Source organism: Carassius carassius, chromosome 27, assembly GCF_963082965.1.
Source record: "Carassius carassius chromosome 27, fCarCar2.1, whole genome shotgun sequence".
Lineage (NCBI taxonomy): Eukaryota > Metazoa > Chordata > Actinopteri > Cypriniformes > Cyprinidae > Carassius > Carassius carassius.
The window spans coordinates 9,981,456-9,999,431 of NC_081781.1; the positions used below are offsets into that span (position 1 = coordinate 9,981,456).

Here is a 17,976-nt window from a genome sequence, read left to right on the forward strand (position 1 = left end):
CAATAGAACATAGATAACTAGAAATTTTACACTTTAATCCACTTAATTAGCTCATTTAAAATTTAATGCCTGCTACAGGTCTCAAAAAAGTTGGCACGGGGGCAACAAATGGCTAAAAAAGCAAGCAGTTTTGAAAAGATTCAGCTGGGAGAACATCTAGTGATTAATTAAGTTAATTGATATCAGGTCTGTAACATGATTAGCTATAAAAGCTTTGTCTTAGAGAAGCAGAGTCTCTCAGAAGTAAAGATGGGCAGAGGCTCTCCAATCTGTGAAAGACTGCGAAAAATGTTTCTCAACGTCAAATTGCAAAGGCTTTGCAAATCTCATCATCTACAGTGCATAACATCATCAAAAGATTCAGAGAAACTGGAGAAATCTCTGTGCGTAAGGGACAAGGCCGGAGACCTTTATTGGATGCCCGTGGTCTTCGGGCTCTCAGACGACACTGCATCACTCATCGGCATGATTGTGTCAATGACATTACTAAATGGGCCCAGGAATAGTTTCAGAAACCACTGTCGGTAAACACAATCCGCCGTGCCATCAGCAGATGCCAACTAAAGCTCTATCATGCAAAAAGGAAGCCATATGTGAACATGGTCCAGAAGCGCCGTCGTGTCCTGTGGGCCAAGGCTCATTTAAAATGGACTATTTCAAAGTGGAATAGTGTTTTATGGTCAGACGAGTCCAAATTTGACATTCTTGTTGGAAATAACGGACGCCATGTCCTCCGGGCTAAAGAGGAGGGAGACCTTCCAGCATGTTATCAGTGTTCAGTTCAAAAGCCAGCATCTCTGATGGTATGGGGGTGCATAAGTGCATACGGTATGGGCAGCTTGCATGTTTTGGAAGGCTCTGTGAATGCTGAAAGGTATATAAAGGTTTTAGAGCAACATATGCTTCCCTCCAAACAACGTCTATTTCAGGGAAGGCCTTGTTTATTTCAGCAGGACAATGCAAAACCACATACTGCAGCTATAACAACAGCATGGCTTCGTCGTAGAAGAATCCGGGTGCTAACCTGGCCTGCCTGCAGTCCAGATCTTTCACCTATAGAGAACATTTGGCGCATCATTAAACTAAAATACGTCAAAGACGACCACGAACTCTTCAGCAGCTGGAAATCTATATGAGGCAAGAATGGGACCAAATTCCAACAGCAAAACTCCAGCAACTCATAACCTCAATGCCCAGACGTCTTCAAACTGTTTTGAAAAGAAAAGGAGATGCTACACCATGGTAAACATGCCCCGTCCCAACTATTTTGAGACCTGTAGCAGAAATCAAAATTGAAATGAGCTCATTTTGTGCATAAAATTGTAAACTTTCTCAGTTTAAACATTTGCTATGTTATCTATGTTCTATTGTGAATAAAATATTGGCTCATGTGATTTGAAAGTCTTTTAGTTTTCATTTTATTAAAATTAAAAAAACGTCCCAACTTTTCCGGAATTCGGGTTGTATATACATAACAAAAAAGTGTGAAACAACTGAAAATGTCATATTCTAGGTTCTTCAAAGTAGCCACCTTTTGCTTTGATTACTGCTTTGCACACTCTTGGCATTCTCTTGATGAGCTTCAAGAGGTAGTCACCTGAAATGGTCTTCCAACAGTCTTGAAGGAGTTCCCCGAGAGATGCTTAGCACTTGTTGGCCCTTCTGCCTTCTGTCTGAGGTCCAGCTCACCCCTAAACCATCTCGATTGGGTTCAGGTCCGGTGACTGTGGAGGCCAGGTCATCTGGCGCAGCACCCCATCACTCTCCTTCTTGGTCAAATAGCCCTTGATGCCTTCAGTGTGACTCTACAATTTTCATAGTCATGAAAATAAAGAAAACTCTTTGAATGAGAAGGTGTCCAAACTTTTGGTCTGTACTATATATATATATATATATATATATATATATATATATATATATTTATATATATATATATATATATATATATATATATATATATATATATATATATATATATATATATATATATATATATATATATATATATACTGTATATATATATATATATATATATATATATATATATATATATATATATATATATATATAAATGTATAAGGAGAATGCATGTGTGTGAAAGCAAAAAATAAATTATGTATGTGTAAGGAGAATGTATGTGTGTAAAGCAAGAATATATGTATGTGAAAGGAGAATGTAAGTGTGTGAGAGAGAGTAGAAATGTATGTATGTGTAAGGAGAGTGTATGTGTGTGAGAGTAGAAATGTACTGTATGTGAAAGGAGAATGTATGTGTATGAGAGTAGAAATGTACTGTATGTGAAAGGAGAATTTAAGTGTGTGAAAGCAAGAATATATGTATGTGTAAGGAGAGTGTATGTGTGTGAGAGTAGAAATGTATGTATGTGAAAGGAGAATGTATGTGTGTGAGAGTAGAAATGTATTTATGTGAAAGGAGAATGTATGTGTGTGAGAGTAGAAATGTATGTATGTGAAAGGAGAATGTATGTGTGTGAGAGTACCAGAATGAATTATGGCTTATATGACCCCCCATAGAAAAGCATTCACTTTTTTTTTACTTCAGTCCAGTGTATCCTTGCTAAATAAAAATATTAAAAACTCAAACGTTTAAACGATAGTAGTTTGAGATTGTAGGGAAACCAAGTTGTGTAATTCACAGTGCTTCATGGGAATGGGCAGTCACTGCAGTACTCTTCTTGTGTTATATATATATATGTGTGTGGGTGTGTTATGGTCATGATCTGTTTTGGTTTAGTTTTCTGTGATACCCTTTCTCCTGCCTTGTTTGTTTCAATGTTTTTTTATTAATTTGCTCATTAGTCATTATTAGTTAACTCCCTCCAGCTGTTTTCCCCTCGTCAGCTGCCTTATTTAAAGTCTTATTCCTGTTTGGTATCTTGTCTGTTTTCATTAATGTTTATTCGTTGCTGTAATGTAGATTTATTTACCTGTGTCTAAAATACCTTTTTGTTGATCTTGTTCGTCGTTTTACATTTGTACCTCAGCAGCCCATAACTATATATATATATATATATATATATATATTATTATTATTAATATTAATTTTTTTTTATTATTGTCTGATTGGAATGGAAATTTCCCAGCAGGGTTGTGGGTAGTGTAGTTCTTGTACAAGGAAATGCACTGTTAAATGTAAATTAAATTTAAAAAAAGCTGAAATATTGTGTATGGAATGATATTGCGGACTTTATTCAAAAGGCATTGCAAATTGTATTTGCAATTGCGTTTTCAATTTGTGGACGCATAAAATGTGACATAATCCAAACGCAAATGCAAATCGTGCATTACCGTTTTCATTTTCGATTAAGTGAACGCACAGTGTCTGCCAAATTTAAAATGGAAATGCAAAGTCCGTTTGCAATTGTGTTTCCCATATCTTACGAGCTATGAGCCTGTCATATTTAAATAGCAATATTAATTACCACATTTGCATTTTCACTCTCTCTGCACTGTGCATGTAAACTGCCAAAACTCAAATGGAATCGCAATACCTTTTGCATTTGAATTTCCAATGTCTACACGGAAACCTGTCAATCAAGTGACGGGGTGGGGCCATTTTATTGGGCGTGTTTGCATTGGGAAGTGACGATCGTACTAAAATGTACCATGTTTTTACTAGGGTAAATATGAGTTAACGATAGTGTTTATAATTAAGCCACATTAGCCACAAATGTACAGTTGTCTAAGACGTTATGAAATGTTCTTTAACATCATGAACCATAAAATGTAGTCAGTGTTCTGCTATTGTTTATTTTCATAATAGGTAAACACAGGCCACAAGTTAACACGGTCACATTTCCTTGATTCAGCAGCTGCACGATGTACAGCCGAGAGTCCTGTCTTGAATCTAGAGATCTGATGCTAATTCAGTGTAGCTTGGTTGCTCAGTGGTTAGTGACTGTCATCTCTCACGGCATACCATCTTTTAGCGCGTGTTCGAAACCCGCGCCAACACAGACGTTCTTTATTTTTTTGTTTATCCTACTAACTTCTACTGTGCGTTCACTTAATCGAAAATGAAAACGGTAATGCGCGATTTGCATTTGCGTTTGGATTATGTCACATTTTATGCGTCCACAAATTGAAAACGCAATTGCAAATACAATTTGCAATTCCTTTTGAAAAAAGTCTGCAATATCATTCCATAATTGTGCACTGATGGCATTGCTATATGTATATCCTAGTTCTTAACAGCTTAAGAGCTCAGGGTTATACTTTGTTGATTTATGTGATGTTATTGAGCGCAACTGTCTGCTTCCTAAAGTAAAAATTATTATAATTTTTGTCCACTGAGGTTTGATGCTTATCAATAACTTATAAATCATTAAAAAACAATTCCCCAGTTTAGAATTTTTATTTTATTTATTTATTTTTTATATATATTTTTTTTACTTCAGGAACCCACCAGTTGCTCCCTATAACAAAGACAAATAACAAACATTAAAAGTCCTCAACATCACCATACAACAAATAATGGATAGTGTATTTTATGTGAAGAACAGCAGGAATCAAGAGAGAATTAGTTCAATCTATTATTTATTAATGCTTGTTCTTTGGATTTTATGATGTTTTAATGAGGGAACTTTTGGTTCAACACACAAATAGGCCTAATCACACAAAACGCTGATGACTTATTCTGCCTAAATGTAGCTGAAGGCAACATTGAAATTACCCAGAACACCACAGCTGTTGCAGAGAGATGCTCATGAGATTGTGTTGTCATTGAAAGAGCAGTTTTTGATATTTCTCCTGTAGAGATTCTGTCTCGCCAGCAATTGATTAAAGACAGGTGATTAATTGCCACACTTGAACGTGTCCTTCCCATGGGTCTCCGCTACACAGCACTGATTTCTTTCTCTCTCCTTTTCTGTCAATCTCTGTCTCTCGTCCACACAGGTGTTAGTGGAGAGTTTGTTATGTTCGGGACGAGAGGAAAACATCCGTCTGGCACGTCAGCTGATGCACTGCAGCACTGTGTGAGAATTTCTGGCTGCCGTCTGTGAATACTTTAACTCTTCGGGCCACACTCAGTGACCCCTGCATAAACCTGGCATGGTATGTTGTCCCATGATCTTCTGATTTGTTTAGATGGTGTTCAAACAGACAAACTGATAGTCACCACTGTTAAGCTACTACAAAATATTGTAGAAATTTAATTTTGTGTAAAGTTGCTTTGCAACGATTTGTATTGTAAAAAGCACTATACAAATAAACTTGAATTGAATTGAATTCTAGTGTTGGCCGATATGCTCCATAGTCATATCGTTCTATCGTCAGCCTTTAAGATCGCAAATACATAATATTATTGTGCTAATTTCTTTTATTATTTACTTAGTTTCATAGCCAGCGAGGGAACCAAGTCCAGGGCATAGCTAAAAGTAGGCCAGTGTTAGTGTAATCTATTACAGCAGTGACAGACAGACACATATAATGCCAAAGTCCTGTAAGTTGTTATCAAAGTTGACATTTATTCATTTTCACCTGTACAAGTGAACAGAACATTGAGCATCAGCAGTTCATGAGGTGCACTGATTGATTGATACTTTATTGATCTTTTATAGGAAATTACATTTTCACTGCAGCTTCAACACACAAAACATAGCACCACACATAACAAACAAGTCAACTCTCCTCTTCGACTGATTGGCTAGAGAAGGAGCTGTCAATCTAGAACTATTGGACCAGTGATGACACTTAAGTCTGCCCTGATTTACATGAAACTCTAAACCAACATTTGAAAAGCAAGCACAGAATGTGGAAATAAGCACAAAGGGAAAACAGCATAAGCATACAAATAAAAAAAAAATATGACCAGAAAATGTCTGAGCACAAAAAAAAGAAAACAAAAAAAAAAAACATGGAGACTGTGCTTTTGTGTGAAGTTGGATAATTTTATATTGATATTTTCATTTAATATTTCACATGATTTTAAAAGTGCTTAAAATTTTGCTTCATGCTTATTTTTTTTATGTTATTACATTTTTGATTCACTTTTATTATTTTTTGTTCTGTGACAAAACCTTGCCTTCATTTTTAAATTGTACATTTTTATTTGCATTTTTACATTTTGGCTTCACGCTTGTTAATTTGTATTTTTTTTAATCTGTGACCAATACATTTGGCAAGAATTTGATCCCATGTTAACCACCAATGACAGCACAAAGTAGTGTTCAGCATTTTAATATTTTAAATTGTAATATTCCAGAGATATTGGGGGTAGATGGCCCTAATTCGCAAGCCTTATTGTCTTTCACAAGTTCAAATTTAAATCGTTTATAAATTTTTTTTTAAATTATTTATTGTTTTCCTGTAAAGCTTTTTATTAATTAATTTCTGATATTATATGTTTTTTTTTGTATCATTATAATGAGTTAATAAAATGTTGTTATTACAGTCAAATTATTTTATTACAAGTATTTTATCATTAGTAATAATTATAACGTTATTATTATTATTATTATTAGTAGTAGTACTAATACTATTATTAACAACAACAATAAAATAAAATGATAAAAATTAATCATTTTAATTATGCAAATATATCTTAAAATACCTCAAAATACATTTATTATTGTTATATATTTTCACCCATTTTTTATTTTTTATTATTCACTTTTGACAGGAAACATATAGAAATAGCGGACTAATACATATATATATATATATATATATATATATATATATATATATATATTTTTTTTTTTTTTTTTTTTTTACAAATACTAATATTGTAGGTTGATGTTTTTATCTCATTAGTAAGTCTCAGCTAAATTCTAAATACTTATTACTTAAACTTAACACTTAAATATTTACATAAAAAAACCTTTTTCATTATGCAAATTTTAAAACACCAAAATATTGGCAAAACCACTGGAATAATGGGATCATGCATAATCGTGTCGAGAAATATGAGTTGACAGTGGCAGGGGTTGTCGAATCAAACTCTAGTTCGGACCAAGCAATCAAACCATGTGTGAAAATAGCCTGAAACTACCTCTTCAAACTCTGCTGTTGTTTGAGGAGTTTATGATGAAAGAGGAAGAAACCCCGCAGGAATCAAACGGTCCAACGTCATTCTGGTCTCCAGCCTGTTATGAGTCCAGCCCTTCACATTGGCTGTTATTGGTGTAATTAGCTGCCATAATTAGAGATTGACTCCATCAGAGACAGACAGTCGGTCGCTCTCTTCCGCCCTGCAGCACTAGGTTAATGTATTTCCAGTCTCTCTGTCTGTCTATTTTTGTTTTGTTGGGCTGGAGCGCTAAGGGTGACAGACTGCAGCCCGTGAGCGATGGACCATGTTGCAAAGTCGGTCAGTAATTAGGCCGTCGTCAGTTCACGGGCTGGAAGCTGGACAGGCCGCCACTCCATATGCATTCACACGCATCTCACATCACTGTCATTCGCTCACTCGCCCATGCCACAGACAGACAGGGAACTTGGGCACTTGGATGGACAGTAATTATGAGCTTAATGTTTAAATTATAGCACTTTTGCCTCCACTGAAGGGGAGAGACTGTGAAAGATTGAAAGTATAATGGTAGGAGAATGTGAATATGTCAGTGAAGGATTCTGGGACAAACTAGGACTGGAAAGAGAATAACTGATTTCCTCTTCATTGAAAGAATCAGTAATCCTGTTTCGGAGTCAGTAGATCTGAAGGAATTGTAGTGGTTCTATTTAAAGGGATAGACCCCCCAAAAATGAAAGTTCTGTCATAATTTAATCATCATTTACTAGTCGTTCCAAACCCATAAGATGTTCATTCGTCTTTGAAGCTCAAACAGAGATATTTTTAATGAAACCTAAGAGATTTCTGTCCCTCCGTTAAAAGTCCACTTTGACACTTCAAAAAGTTCTGAAAGAGTTAAGAAAAGAAATCTAAATGAATTTAGTGGTTTAATCCAAGTCATCTAAAGCAACATTATCAATTTATATGATTTTTGTATATAAACATGGATCAACACATATCAAATATGGTAAATGGAAGCTCAACCTTACTTGTTTGATGGGCCAGAACAAACCTCATTGAGTCTCTGCATTAACAAGTATGTTTTATTTGATGCACTGCAGTTGTCTGTTATTACTTTAGAATTTTCTTGAGGACGATGAAAAGGGTGATTAATAGTGGTCTAATAATTAAACTAATGGATCTCCAAATAAATGCATGTTTCCTCCACAGACCACTACTAAATGTTTTTGTTGCTGAAAACAAAAATGATAAATATGTAGCCCTACAAGACAACCCCTTCTAGTAACTACCTAGCAAGCACCCATTCCACCTTGTAATCACCTTGCAATGTCCCAACTCCCATTTTAGTATAAAGGTGTTGGTTTTTGCATGGCACTTTCTTAAAAAATCTGATTTTTATTGTGATATATCGACTGTGTTGAGTTAGGTCATGTACTTTTTAAATATATCCAACTTTTTAAAGAGGTTATGCACAGAAACATCTGTTGTGGATTTTCAAACTAGGATAAAATGCAAAATAAGTTCCAAAAAAAAAAAAAAAAAAAATGCTAAAGATGCCCTAGATTTCTCTTCTGTTCTTGTCTAACTTTCCTTTTGTCCCTCTTCTTTCGAACACTGAATGTGTGTGTCTAAATGATATATGAGGTTTTAACCAGGCACTAGGATCATTTTAAAGGGCACCTATTATTGCACACAATATTGTTTGAGCAAAAATGTGTGTTGGTAGTTCATGTACACCACCACCCTATAATGATAAAAATCCACCCGCACCTTTTTGTAATCCCCATAAATCATAAGCAGCATCTCAGGACAAGCAGTTTGGAAAATCCGTAAAATGCTACGTCACATTTTACAGACCCACCCACAACTGTTGACAGACACTGGCCTATTAGATACTACTAAATACTACTTTCAAACTAGGTGTGGAATTTTATTAGAATAAAAGTGTGACAACCTAAAATATGTTCAGGAAAATATAAAATCTCCACATGCTAAATGTCCACAAGTGCTGTCTCTTGGCCTTGACAAAAACAGGCATGCTGTGTGTAATCTTGAGAGAGAGCTTAAGTCATCATTGCATACAGTCACTTCCTGCCAAACAAAACTGGGAAAAACACTTGTAATTATTAGCTTACTGAGGCTAATCAGAGGCCTTCATTACAAAGACTGCATTATCCCCAGGAAGCTGAGGACTGTGCATTGGGTGTTCAGAGCTGTTGTTTCATGTTGAATGGGTTTTATTGGGATTCTGAAGATACATGTAGCTGGTGCTTTCACGTACAATTTAATAGTAGCACAGTTGTCTTGGAAACGGCTTGAAACCATTTGGGCTTCTCTGACACGTTGGGCAGAGTGTTTTTAAAGAGTTTAGTGGAAAGAAAGTGGAGAGGTGTGGTTAAAGATCATGAGGGTTTTCAGCTGTCTGTGCTTTAGAAATCTGCTGGGATTGTGATGTGGTGAATTGATGATGATGATGATGATGTTATATGATATATTTAGAATTGTATATTATTTGTTATATATAAATATATGTTACATATATTTCTTAAATGTATACATGTATGTGTGTATTTTTATATACACATGTAAATATACACAATACACACGCATATATTATCTAAACAAACTTTTATTCTGGATCAGATTAATCATAATTAATTTATCACATCTAAAATTTATATTTCATTCTAAAAATAAGAAATTATTTAATCATTTAAGGAAAAAGATGTATATGGGATCTGCAATCCCAATATGTGTAGTTGTTTTATTTTCTTAGTTTTCAAACATTAAACCACCAAATGTTTGTTTTGACGGAAAACTGCAGGCAGACCTTAAAGGTTCTCTATTGTTAACCACAGAGGGTTTCTAAGAACTGCTCATTACAGTTTAGGGAATGTGATAAATGTGGATTTCAGACATCCACTAAAGATTAATATAATTAAGTAATTACAAAAATGATGATCATTATTTTTTAAATCAATAGATCGTAATTCGATGACACTAGGTTTGATATGTTTTGTATTTATTGCAATGACATTAAATATGGCTGCATTCTCCAAAAATTATTGGAGTCCAAATGTATTTCCTATCAGCCTTTGTCTGCGTTTGTTGCATGTTAATTTAGCCCAGGGGAAATGCAGTTTGATTGATAAGGATCATTTAGCAAACACTTTAAAAAAAGCTTTTTATGTTACAGATATTGCATTCACAGTACATGTAGGTGCCTAACTCAAGGTCACTGGTGATAGTTTTAAACTACAACCTTGTGGTTGCTCACCCCAGATCACAGTGCCACACCACTATGATTAATACGCTGTGTACATTATTCGTAGGAAAAACTGCTGCGTAAGCTCCTTAAACTGTTAGAAGGGTAGTATAATTTTTTTATATATTGGCCAGTATTTGTACGACCCACAGTAAATCTTATGCAAAGCGGAGCTGGAAACAATCTTCAGGGTCCAATTGCAGTGTCACTGAAAATAACTACCATGTAAACCTCACAGATTGTAGAGGAAACTGCTTGAAAAATACTGCTGCATTTTGTTGTTGTTGTTTTTTCCTCAAGCTCTTAAATTGACTTATTATTTTTGCTCTGCTTTCTCTGTTGCTACTGTCTTGGCTCAAAAGTGCACCGCTCGCTTCCCCAGGTCCAGCTGTCTCGGCCAAACTATATTGGAAAGTGACAGCAGAGCTGGCCCGGGATCTGTGCTTTTATTTGTTTTTTGGTCTGTCCCCGTTGTCTTATGAAGCACATTTATAGCAGCACAGATGTGGAGCAGACGCAGGGCTCTGCAAGCCTCTGATAACAGTATGAAAGCGACGTGATGCCAGAGTCTCAGTCTGTAATTAAGAAATAAGAAGAATCAAAACTCATTTGAAGGAATGGCTGCTGCTTTTTTCTGTTTTCACTTTAAAGGAACAGTTCAGTTAAAAATTGGAAAAATATTGGTCGTTCCAGACCAATATGAGATTCTTTCTTCTGTGGAGGAGTTTTTTATTGTCGGAAAAGTGAAGCAGTTTTGGATGAACTGTCTGTTAAATGTTGTATTTGGAATCTTCTTGGTGTGTCCGTTAGGTCATGTCTGCTGTTGATGATGGATTGTCCTTCTCTTGTCCATGAAGAATTGGATCTGATCAGCACCCTCTCTCGACTGGAGGAGTTTGGCGTGAAGTTTCTTCCCTTACGGTATTGCAGCACTAACCTATTACTACTGTTTCCAGGAGATTGGTGCTCAAGCTGACTAAATCTGCTAGATCAAATTGACCACTGGAAAATAACCCCCTGATGCACCTGTTTGTGTTTATGGCTCTGTTCATGTTTGCTTTTCCTGTTAAGCTTGAGGGAAAAAAATCTCATAAAAACAGACAAAACTAACATGTCAAACCAGGGCTTGATGGTGTGTCAATCTATATGTGCATATCTGTTTTTCAGACTAGTGATGATATTTAAAATGCACTAGGGTTCAAAAGGTTGGAGTCTCAGTAATTTATTTTATTCTAAGAATTTTTTTTCCAGCAAGGATGCATTAAATTGATCAAAAGAAAAGGCCATTTTAATCTGACAGAAGTTTATATTTAAAATAAATGCTGTTCCATTCTATTCTTCTCTATTCAAAAAGAATGATCTTAGTTTCCACAAAAATATTAAGCATGAATTATTTTAACACTTGACCACCAAAACATTATATTAGAATTAAAATTATGAAAATACAAAACGCTTGAATATTTTAAATTTGGTTACTTGTTTATACTGCATTTTTTAACAAATACATGCAACCTTGATGAGCAGAAGGCTTTAAAGGACATTAAAAAACTATCCCACACTTATTTCATTTTTATGTATTTCCTCTGAAATGGCTCAAAATAGTCACTTTCCCCATTATTTGACCAAACAGGTTTATTATTATTTTATTTTAATAATAAAAATAAAAATAATTACACATCCATTCAATGCACATTTTCCCATAGATTTTATTTAGGTGAATATTAGGGAGAATAACATTTAATAATCTTTGTCTAAGTTCCAGTACAGCAATAAAAAGCATTTAACAGCCACATGCATGTATTTTATTTTTATTTTTTACACAAAAACCGCTTTATGCAGGAGGAAAGCCATTTGGGTCAACCTTTTTGAGCATAATCGCATACAGATAATGCAATGGTCAAAAATGACTTTTTTTTGTCTTGTCAAGAGTAAATGGAGTGATTCTCTCTGGTTCATGCTGTGAAAACTGAAGAGTGTATTAATGATCTGTTACAATCGTGACATGCTTTACACAATACATGCTTTGTAATACATTATTTGTCTATATGCACATTAACATATCCAGCCGTTGCACCACGACTTGCTATTTTATTTATATTTCAAAGCCGTTCTATTGTGCTCAACCTTGTTGTTTTGACTCAAGAACGTGTCAAAACTTGCACTTTTATTGTATTACTGACACTGTCCTCAAGAGCTTTTCTCACACATTTCCATTTTCAGTTGTCTGCTAGATACAGTAGTCTATTGAGGTTACAAAAGAGATATTCAGTAAAACCAAAGTTACCGTATTTTTTGGACTATAAGTCGCACCTGAGTATAAGTCGCATCAGTCCAAAAATACGTCATGATGAGGAAAAATATATATAAGTCACACTGGACTATAAGTCGCATTTATTTAGAACCAAGAAACAAGAGAAAACATTACCGTCTCCAGCCGCGAGAGGGCGCTCTATGCTTTCAGTGGTAGACTACAGGAGCACTGTGCAGCATAGAGTGCCCTCTCGTGGCTGGAGAAGGTAATGTTTTATCTTGGTTCATGTCAAATTAATTTTGATAAATAAGTCGCACCTGACTATAAGTCGCCGGACCAGCCAAACTATGAAAAAAAGTGTGACTTATAGTCCAGAAAATACTGTAATATTCAATCTGGAGATTTAAAGTGGACAGTCATCTATTGTCAATCTATTGTTGTCAGTGAAGCACATTTGTGAGGAAACAAAATCAAGATATCATTGGTAGTACAACACAAGTGGAAATTGAAGTAAAAGTACACATTTCTAAAAAAGGAAAGCCTCTTAAGCCCTATGAGTGCTTCTCCCAGCGTTCTTTTGAAGAAGTGAAGAAACTGTTTTATCTAGTCAAGGCAAGACCAGGAGCAACTCAACTCTCCTTCCTAAACTTACAAAGGAAGTTTGAATACATCAAGAGGAAACTCTCCTTGAGCTCTTTCGCCCTTCATGACCCGAGTGACCTGAGAGCAGCTGTCTGTGCACTTCAGTCTTTTTCCTAGCAGGCGAAGTTATACACCTGACCGTCAGCCAATGGGAAGCCGGAACCCTCCTTCAAAGCTCTTCTTATGGCTCAATATATGTGCTTATATCCCATCTTCTCCTCCTCCAGTAGTCTTCCAAGTAAAAGAGTGAGCGATGAAGCTAAACTGTGATCAATGACGCTCACGTTCAAGTAAACACAAACCTTTTAGTGGCACACACAGATGCGTGACTGTTTTTTGGAATCAGGTTAATGGCTTTGGCAGGTGCTGCTGATGGCTGGCTGGTCTGTGTGTGGTTCAGGTGCTGCCCCCATGGTGTCTCCTCAGAAGATGGAGCTGTCGGTCCCCCCACAGGCCTGTAACTCACGGCCCACTTGGCCCCCTGCCTGGTTTAGACCAGTGTGACCTCCAGCACAGACCACTTCCAGCTCAATATTTTAAACTGTGCTCAGTCAGACAGCTGCTTTGTGTCCATCCAATTACCACACATCACAAGTACTTGCCTTTTATGACAGGGAGTGATGAGAATGCATGGGTTGAATTTGGTGTTTATATATATATATATATATATATATATATAGTTCAGATCTTTGCTGTGTTTTAAATGGAATGCTAGCTAATGCATACGGCACAGTGCGGACTTTATAAGGCATGCTATTTTTGAAAATGTAAGGAAGTGTGTAAAAAAACACCAACAAAACACACACACACATATATATATATATATATATATATATAATAAGAGTAATAATAATGCATTTTATTAAATGGCACCTTTCAAAACACCCAAGGTCACCTCACAAGCAAGCAAAGATTTTGTGTGAATATATATTCATGTGACAAATTATGCACAGTTAACCAGATTGTTTGCTTCACATTTTGGCTATTCTAGTCTGCTTATACTGCATTTCTGCTAGATCTGAACTTTTTGGTTTTTGTTTTGTTCTTTTCTCTCAATTCCTCTTTATCTCTGCAGTACGTCTGCGGACGGATCGTCTATCATTGATAAAGGAGTGCATCTCTCAGGGCCCTACTGGCTACAGACTGTCCACTCTCCTCCTCAGCCTGGCCAGACTGCTGCGTGTTGCAGGTAAAACCGCATGGAAACTCTCCTCAGCATTAGACTAACGGTCCATTTATGTATGTCCATGGCAGAAAAATGCTTGAACAGAAGTATTTCCAGATACGAAGATTCATCAACACTGTCACAGACAGCCTGCAATAGCAGTTGCGATGAAAAATGCTCACATCAGTTCTTGACATTGCTTTAGCCAGGGTTTTGTTTTAGTCGTTGGTCAGTGCAGTCCTCGAAAGTTTTAAATATTTTCATGCCATTCCAAAATGACAAGACAGTCGTAGCAGAAGGCAGCGCATTACAGCGTCTATTTCTTGTAGATCAAACAGCGTTAATCTGTATGCTATCCAGTGTGCGTTTAATCTGTATATGCCATGTCAGCAGCGTCTTGTCTACAGGTGAATGAATAGATGAATACGCATGAGTAAGCGACTGAATGAATAAGTAGACATTTCTTTGAAGTATGCTTTGCTCAGGGGTAAGAGATTAATATTAGATCGGACAGCCCAGAAAGATGCGCATCAGAAATGTGACCTCATGAATCTACAATCAGTTAGTTCCATGAATCAGCATGATGTCAGTAAAATGAAGGGACTGTATAACGATTGGTCGCTAGCTTTCTCTCTCTCTTTCTTTCTTTCTGAAGTAAATCCATTGTGCACTTTTGTAAGGGTGCATGTGTGGATCGAAAATATTCAATTTATGTTTGTAAATGGCCACATGACAACACAAGCTGTGTTTTCGGCTGCAGATAATTGGTCTGCACTTTTTTCTTCCCACATTTGAAATGTTTGGCTTTTTGTATTTCTCCAGTGCAGGAAATGGTTGTGTGTAATCAAAGACTGGGGCAATTTTGTGGTTGTAACAATATGACCTCCAACTAAATTGAGTCCTACTAACAGGATAAATGGGCACAAAATGCAACCCTAGTGTAAATTAGGCACTTTTCACAAATAGTATACAACATAGGTCCTGGAGCTTTTAAAAACTTCAAAAATTATATATATTTATATATACAGGTGCATCTCAATAAATTAGAATGTTGTGGAAAAATTCAAACTCAAATTGTGAAACTCGTGTAAATAAATTCAGTGCACACAGACTGAAGTAGTTATTTTAATTGAGATGATTTTGGCTCACATTTAACAAAAACCCACCAATTTACTATATCAACAAATTTGAATACTTCATAAGACCAATAAAAAATATTTTTAGTGAATTCTTGGCCTTCTGGAAAGTATGTTAATTTACTGTACATGTACTCAATACATGGTAGGGGCTCCTTTTGTTTTAATTACTGCCTCAATTCGGCATGGCATCAGTTTGTGGCACTGCTGAGGTGGTATGGAAGCCTAGGTTTCTTTGACAGTGGCCTTCAGCTCATCTGCATTTTTTATTTTTTATTTTTTTTTGTCTCTTGTTACTCATTTTCCTCTTGACAATACCCCAGGTCTGGTGAGTTTGCTGGCCAGTCAAGCACACCAACACCATGGTAATTTATCAACTTTTGGTGCTTTTGGCAGTGTAGGCAGGTTCCAAATCCTGCTGGAAAATAAAAGTGAAGTGAAAGTGACATTCAGCCAAGTATGGTGACCCATACTCAGAATTCGTGCTCTGCATTTAACCCATCCAAAGTGCACACACACAGAGCAGTGAACACACACACACGGAGCAGTGGGCAGCCATTTATGCTGCGGCGCCCGGGGAGCAGTTTGGGCTTTGGTGCCTTGCTCAAGGGTCTACTTAAGTCGTGGTATTGCCAGCCAGAGATTCAAACCCACAACCCCTAGGGTTAGGAGTCAAACTCTCTAACCACTAAGCCAGGACTTCCCCAATCAGCATCTTCAAAAAGCTGGTCAGCAGAAGGAAGCATGAAGTGCTCCAAAATGTCTTGGAAACAGGTGCAGTGACTTTGGTTTTCAAAAAACACCATGGCATTGACTGACATTGACATTGTTCCCCAAATCATCACAGACTGTGGAAACTTTACACTGGACTTCAAGCAACTTTGACCTATGAGCTTCTCCACCCTTTCTCCAGACTCTAGGACCTTGGTTTCCAAATGAAATACAAAACTTGTGCTCATCTGAAAAGAGGACTTTAGAGCACTGGGCAACAGTCCAGTTCTTCTTCTCCTTAGACCAGGTAAGCGTCTCTGACCTTGTCTGTGGCTCAGGAGTGGCTTAACAAGAGGAATACGACAACTGTAGCCAAATTCCTTGACAAGTCTGTATGCCTTGACCCCATCCTCAGTCCATTCCTTGTGAAGTTCACTCAAATTCTTGAATTGATTTTGCTTGACAATCCTCAAAAGGCTGTGTTTTTTTCGGTTGGTTCTGCATCTTTTTCTTCCACACTTTTTCCTTTCACTCAACTTTCTGTTAACATGCTTGGATACAGCACTCTGTGAACAGCCAGCTTCTTTGGCAATGAATGCTTGTGGCATACCCTCCTTGTGAAGGGTGTCAATGATTGTCTTCTGGACAACTGTCAGATCAGTAGTCTTCCCCGTGATTATGTAGCCTAGTGAACCAAACCAAGAGACCATTTTGTAGGCTCAGGAAACCTTTGCAGGTGTTTTGAGTTGATTAGCAGATTGGCATGTCACCATATTCTTATTTGTTGAGTTTGTGAATTGGTTGGTTTTTGTTAAATGTGAACCAAAATCATCACAATTAAAAGAACCAAAGACTTAAACTACTTCAGTCTGTGTGCATTGAATTTACAGTTTTTCTCAGTTGCTTTGGTACATTTCTCGAATCATCCTTGAGATTTGCAAAACAGTAAGTGCATTTCTCAAAACAACTCGTACAAATAGCAAAACACAATGGATTTCCTGCAAAAGCCAGTCTCTTGCTCAAAATCCTTAGTTCATCTCTCAAAAATAAATATTTGTGTCAATGAACATGCCATCAGAATGACAAGTCCTTGTGTCATAGTTTACGGATAAGACCGTCAAATTGCTTAGTCATGTTGTCAATATAACTGATGTATGTTCTGATGTAAACTACTGTATTGAACAGTATGCCATATGCTTATGTATGCCATATATCCATTTCAAAAGTAAACATTTAAAATCACTGTATGTGGGATATTGATTGAAAGAGACTGGATAGAATTCCCAGTTACACTTTTACTAGTGGTCTGACCAAAAATAATAATAATAAATAAATAAATAAATAAATCCGTTACAATGTTTTTGTGATATAGAAAAAGAAAAGGAAATATGGGCACAAAGATGAAAATAATTCCATTTTCAGAATTTGTGACTCTTGTGTTGTCCTCTGTCTATTCAGTATATGCTTTCCAACTGAAGTCTCATGAGATGAACCTTTGAGCTATTTCAGAGAAACGGTTTATCATTGGTTTATCATCTACATTCTCTTCATTAGTCAAGATTCACTTGCACAATTCATGCCAAATTGACAAAAAGTCTAATAATAATGTGTAAAAATAAAAATAAAAAGTGTGCTTGGCAGTTTGTGACAACTGTACAAAAGCAAGTATTAAAGCAATCGCAACTTGTTCAAAAGAATGAGAAACTGGTTTTATGATGTGTATAAATGACTAGATGATGTGGAGGTTGTACAAGTAGTTTTGAGAATTTAATTTCTGTTTTGAAAAATGCACCAAAGTGACTGAGAAAAACTG

The 17,976-nt window shown here is 36.3% G+C and overlaps 1 long non-coding RNA gene across 3 annotated transcripts in view; it reads left to right on the plus strand.

The window, feature by feature from the left end:
- Window positions 1-4,424: 4,424 nt before the first annotated feature.
- Window positions 4,425-17,976, plus strand: part of LOC132106680 (uncharacterized) — a 35,308-nt gene continuing 21,756 nt past the window's right edge. For 2 of the 3 annotated variants that reach the window (XR_009424184.1, XR_009424182.1), the window contains exons 1-3: window positions 4,425-5,075; window positions 11,069-11,179; window positions 14,227-14,340. This is a non-coding gene — a long non-coding RNA (uncharacterized LOC132106680). The remainder of the gene's footprint in view (window positions 5,076-11,068; window positions 11,180-14,226; window positions 14,341-17,976) is intronic. The other variant, XR_009424183.1, reaches the window with a different exon arrangement.